Source organism: Pongo pygmaeus, chromosome 15 (genome assembly GCF_028885625.2).
Source record: "Pongo pygmaeus isolate AG05252 chromosome 15, NHGRI_mPonPyg2-v2.0_pri, whole genome shotgun sequence".
Lineage (NCBI taxonomy): Eukaryota > Metazoa > Chordata > Mammalia > Primates > Hominidae > Pongo > Pongo pygmaeus.
The window spans coordinates 94,216,794-94,222,793 of record NC_072388.2 but is presented as its reverse complement, the minus strand read 5'-3'; the positions used below and the strand labels follow the sequence as shown (position 1 = coordinate 94,222,793).

At 47.6% G+C, this 6,000-nt stretch overlaps 1 protein-coding gene across 7 annotated transcripts in view; it reads left to right on the top strand.

Annotated features, from left to right (window-relative positions):
- The first annotated feature begins 798 nt into the window (after positions 1–798).
- Positions 799–6,000, top strand: part of DICER1 (dicer 1, ribonuclease III) — a 71,956-nt gene continuing 66,754 nt past the window's right edge. Inside the window, exon 1 of one of the 7 annotated variants that reach the window (XM_063652044.1) lies at positions 799–909. The gene's annotated coding sequence lies outside the window, so the exon portion shown is untranslated. Of the gene's footprint in view, positions 910–991; positions 1,121–1,281; positions 1,611–1,778; positions 2,419–6,000 lie in introns of those variants that run through there. The other 6 variants (XM_063652042.1, XM_054448195.2, XM_063652043.1 and 3 more) reach the window with 6 other exon arrangements.

Sequence of the window (6,000 nt, the reverse complement as noted above, 5' to 3'; positions counted from 1 at the left end):
AAAATACAAAAATTAGCTGGGTGTGGTGGCACGCCCCTGTAATCCCAGCTACTCGGGAGGCTGAGGCAGGAGAATCACTTGAACCTGGGAGGCGGAGATTGCAGTAAGCCCAGGTCGCGCCACTGCACTCCAGCCTGGCGACAGAGCGAGACTCCGTCTCAAAAGAAAGAAAAAAAAATAGGAAGCAGTTTCAGCACCTACCTCAAAATGTGCACACAGTTAAAGCACCTACCTCACAGGGTGCACCTAAGGATCACAGGCATGCAAGCCCTAGATCAGCCTGCCCAATGGCAATATAATGCAGGCCACAGATGACATTTAAAATTCTGTAGAACCCACACTAAAAAACAAACAAATAAAACTTTTATCCCAATATATGAAAAAAGTTGATCACTTCAACATGTAACAATTTTTTGAACATTATTTGGTAAAGAATGCATATATCTCGATTCCGACTAGCCATACTTTAAGTCCTCAGGAGCCATGTGGGGCTGGTGGCCCCAAACTGAACAGCACAGCCCAGGCAGCAGGGGCGCATAGTAGGTTGTGCTCACGCCCATGGGCTGAAAGACACACGGTTGCAGTTGCTGTGAGCACACCTCACCTGGAGCAAACCGGCCTATCAGGGAGTCCACTGAAGAGATGTCTACATTTGGGGATAAATTAACACGATGTTCTTTAAGCCAGCCACTTATTTAATTCCCACTGATATTTTAATTCCTAGCTAGAAGCTGTGGTGGGCGGTTCCGACCTATGCAAATGAACAGCGTACATACAGAGGGCCACCGTCTATTTCTCATTATCTGGGGATCCCGGTTGGGGTAGGGGGCGGAAAGTGGGTGTTTGTTATTTCCCCAAATGCGGAGGCCCCTGCACCACCAACGCGAGGAAACGCAGGCGAGTGGGAAGGTACTTTAAAAAAGGGAGGGAGGTGCTCAGAAGGAAGCTAAGCTCTCCAGGAAACAATTACGGCCACGTTACGGTCTGTGGGTGCCAGAAGGAGCAACAATGGAGGCAGTCGAATTCCGAGAGCTCAGAGAGTCTGCGAAACTTAGCTGGCCTCGGCGCGCGGATACCCGAGGGCCCCAAAGACGCCGGGCAACTGCGGCCGAACGCCAAGGTCCAGTCCCGGCGCTGGGCCGCAAACACCGCCTCAGCCTCCGCGCGCGCGCCCGCTGTCTCCCTGCTCCTGAGTGGCTGGGGGGCCAGGATTAACCTTTCACCGCCAGGCCCTGTCCAATCACAGGCTCGCTCTCATGCCGCCACGGGGCTAGCGGAGCGTGGGGGCGCGGAGGGGCAGTGCGGGAGCCAGTGGGATTCTCCAAGCGGCTGTGCGCCGTTGCCGCGGGCCGTGCGCGGGCTGCGGGCCAGCCGGGCGCTGCGCAGTCTCCGCAGGCGCCGGCAGGAGGGGTCGAGGCGGAGGCGCGGCGCAGGCTGCTGCAGGCCCAGGTGAATGGAGTAACCTGACAGCGGGGACGAGGCGACGGCGAGCGCGAGGAAATGGCGGCGGGGGCGGCGGCGCCGGGCGGCTCCGGGAGGCCTGGGCTGTGACGCGCGCGCCGGAGCGGGGTCCGATGGTTCTTGAAGGCCCGCGGCGCCCCGTGCTGCAGGTGAGGCGGGCTCCCGCGGAGCAGCTTTGTGTCCGGGGCGGGGAGCGGGTCGCCTGGCCGCGCTCCCGCCTCCGCACCGAGGCCCGCGTGCCGGCCATAGGCCCGAGCCGCGCGTCCGGGCCTGGCGGGCGCTGACGAAGGGCGCGGCCTCGCCTGCCTCGTCGTCCCGCACAGCGCGGCCTGTGGACCCGGCGTTTGCCCGCCTCGGCTCTGCTCCTGGGCCCGGACCCCGGCGCCTCCCCGCGAGGCAGCCCTGGGAGACTTTCCGGGCCGCCGTGGCGTGGTGGGGGATGCCGGCGCCTGCCCACTCCCCGGCCTGGCGAGGCCTGGGGCTCTTGACAGGTCCCGTCACGCGCGCAAAAGTGGCACGGGAGCAGCGGAGGTGGAGACGCGCGCCTGACCGGCCGGAGCACCCTGGGGCCCTCCTCTGATGGGGCCGCTGCGCCGAGCCCGGAGGGGACGAAGCTGGGCTCTCGGTCCCTCCCGGGAGGGTCCTGTGTGATTACTGTCAGGGAACGAGATTGGGGCCCCGGGGGGCGGGCAGGGGCCGAGATCATTCTTTTGCCTCTCCCCTCAGATGTTTTTGTGCCAAAATGCCTAGACCCTGCGGAGGACCCTTTCTTCAGGGTTTTTGATTTTGGGGAAATCAGTGTATGTTTTAAGTTAGCACATCAGATTTATGTAGATTGTCCAGAAAAGCTGAGTTGCCCTGTTGGCTCTGCCTGGAGGTCAGAGCCAGCAAACCACTGAGTGTGTCCTTAGGAACCTGAAGATCCGCGGAAACGTGGCGATGAGTGGAGGGTCCTTGGTATGTAGTGTTCACTTCGTGCTTTTGTGGAGAGAGTTGTGGTTAAAGGGACACGTTACTGGTCTACACCATAAGTAAGTGTTCTTAGGACTTTCAGGTTTTAAAAACATTCATCTGATGAAAGAGGATCACTTGGACGCCTGTGCTTCTGTCTTCGAATATTCTGAATCTTTACAATCTTGATTGCCAGGTGTCTTCGTGGTGCTTGTTTTCAAACAGTGGAAAAGGACTCAGGTTAGGATTTAAGTAACTCGGAAAATATTGTTAAAAATGTGCTTTTAAAACAGGTTAGCTATATTGAAAATGTATTGGTGTAAACGTTAAGTTTTCTAAATAAAAATATACATCCTCACCAAAAAACTCAGTTTATTAAAAGATGGGTTCGGGATAAGCCAGGTCCTAGAGAATAGTAATTTTCAATATTATTGATATCTTTGGAAATTAGGTTCTGGAATAGCCAGTTTATTTTGCAAAGTCTACTTTAAAGCTACCTGTGGCACGTGTGTATTATATGTAATGTGTGCTATATGCATGGACATACATACATATATAATTATTTCAAAACTTCATTTAAGGGCATATTCCATAAAACTCAATAGATAAAAAAACCAAAAAACTAAAGATTGCTTTTAACATGGTCACTATAAACATTGATCATGGTAACTTAGGTTTATAGATTTACTCACGGCACCAAAATGCTGTTTTAAGAAAAGAACAGTTAGTCCATTTTAATTTGGGGAGAAAAGACATTTTCCTACAATCCTTTTTAGTAAGGGCCTGCTTTACTTTTTATGCTTCCATCTCATGTTTGAAGGGTAAGCCCTGACTGTTGTATTTTGCCCGTGGCTCAGTGTGTGAGTTGGGTAACTGGGTTGTTTTGCTATTATTGAGCTTTATTGTCTTGGTTTTAGAAGACATTGTCTTTTGATGTGGCTCATGATTCTTATTTGGCAGTGATTTTGTCATATAGTGGGTTGTACAGTGCTTGTAGTGCTATCTTCTAGAGAGGGTGACTTATGGCGTTGGGATGTTTTATTCTCTACCACTATCTGACATGTGAGGTGCTTGTTTCATTTGAGAAGGTAGATATTTGATAGACATTCTCTCACTTGCAACCCTACCACGTCATGGTCGCGTTTCCACTTGCTAATGGCAAAGGAGATAAGGGAAACGTGTTATTGAGGGCCTCCTTATTATGCGCCAAGATGTTTCAGGTTCTACGTACATTCTCTTCTAATCCTCACTGTGACCCTGCGATCAACTCAATATTGTCCTTGTTTTACAGGCAAGGAAACTAAGAGTCAGTGATTAGTACCCCAAGTTAGGAATCTCGAAGTGGCAGAGCCGAGATCGAATTGTGGTTTGGTTTCAGAATCTTCGGAGGCATGCTTTTTGTATTGCATTACTGTTCCAAATGGATTTCAGGGCTGCATCACGTGTAGTGACTCCTCAGTTAAGACTTGTGGAGTGAATGATGCTGTGTCTAACCTTAAATGTTCAGGTGAATGAATGGTTATTTGAATATTTCAGATAGTTGGTTTTTTTTTTTTTTTGGCATGGTAAAATATACATAACACAACGTTGAACCATTTTAAGTGTACAACTAGCTCGCATACAGTACGTTCACGTTGTTTTTAGTCATTACCAGCATCCATCTCTATACTTTTTCGTCTTTCCCAACTCAAACTGTCCTCATTAACACTAACTCCTCATTCCATCCTACCTTCAATGCCAGGGAACCACCATTCTACTTCCTACCACTGACTACTGGAGAAACCTCAAGTAAGTGGAGTCATACAGTATTTGTTCTTTTGTGTCTGGCTTATTTTACCCAGCATAGTGTCTCCACGGCTCATCTCTGATGATTTAGATGTCAGAATTCCCTTCCTTGGAAAAGCTGAATGGTATTTCATTGTATGAATATACTGCATTTTGTTTATCCATTCATCTGTCCATGGCCACTTGGGTAGCTTCCATCTTTTGGCTACTGTGAATAATGGTGCTGTGAACATAGGTATACAAATAATTCATTGGAGTCCATGCTTTCCCTTCTTTTAGACGTATACCTCAAAGTGGTCACATTGTTTCTTGATCATCAAAACACTAGACTAGACTCAGAATTTATTGCAGTATGAGTTTTCTCAGGGTTCCTCCAAGCAGTGATAATTTCCTATAAACAACTCCTCTCTGTCAGTAAAATCTGTAATCTCTCTGAAGCCCAGGATTGACTCCTTTTTACGATCTTGGTTCCTACCATAGTGTCTGGCAGGTATTCAAAAAACTGATCAAACATGGAGTGATGTGCTTTATTGAATGCCAGAGGAAGATATTGGTGAGGTGTTTGTTTAATTTGTATAAAGAGAAAGTTGGAGCCAAGTGACTTATTTTGTTTACCTTTTGCTGTGCTTTTTGGACATTCAAGAGCTTAGTTCATCCTGAAAGCCCGATGTATGTATTATACTCGCTCTTATTCACAGGTTTCTTTGCAATTTACGACTTGCCAAATGACTGTAGTCTTCTGAGGCAGCATTATTTTCTTGGTATTCCACCTCCTTAGCCTGTGGGGCTTGGAACTTTTGATTTTTTGATGGCTAGTTTTCAGTTCTTCCAAATTTCTGCTGAGACTCTAGTATTAGTACATTTATTTAATAGTTTATGATGTCTATTTTGAGAAAGGATTTGAAATGGTCTTATAATAGGTAAGTATTAGAGTACTATGAAAATGGTAAAGGTTGGTAGTATAGAATGTGGAGGCAGAGAATTAGATGAATGATTGGGGCAAGGAAAGGTGAGTGCTGCATGTAACTCACGTTGATTAATGAAAGGAAGCATACCAATTAGAAGCAGATTTTTCTCTTGTATGAAGAATAATCAGTCTTGGATTATTACATTAAATAACATTAGCAATATATGGAGAAAATGTTTTACATTTTACAAACGATAGAGAAACATTTTTTCACATGCCATTTTAGAGAAACTGGATAAAAGCCTCAGGCATAATAGAAAAGCTTTAGTAATACAGGTGTTCACTGTTCCAGTGGTTTGATTCATTAATTTCTTTTGGGTGGTGTCCCTCGAATATCAGTTGTCTCGTTCAGGCTGTTGACAGATGCTGAATTACAATCCATTCAGGAATAAGCTCTCTGGACAACATAGACAGTGAGGATTTTCCAAATAGGAATTCTCAGCCAGTCTTTTTCTTTTTTTTTTTTTTTTTTTTTTGAGATGGAGTCTCACTACGTCGCCCAGGCTGGAGTGCAGTGGTGCGATCTCAGCTCACTGCAAGCTCCGCCTCCTGGGTTCATGCCATTCTCCTGCCTCAGCCTCCCGAGTAGCTGGGACTACAGGTGCCTGCCACCACACCCTGCTAATTTTTTGTATTTTTAGTAGAGATGAGGTTTCACCGTGTTTAGCCAGGATGGTCTCGATCTCCTGACCTCGTCATCCTCCCATCTCGGCCTCCCAAAGTGCTGGGATTACAGGTGTGAGCCACTGTGCCCAGCCCTCTCACCCAGTCTTTAGGAAGGTGTGTTGGTCTAAAAAGTAAGACTGGTTGTATCGTGGTGTATACTTGATGAATTA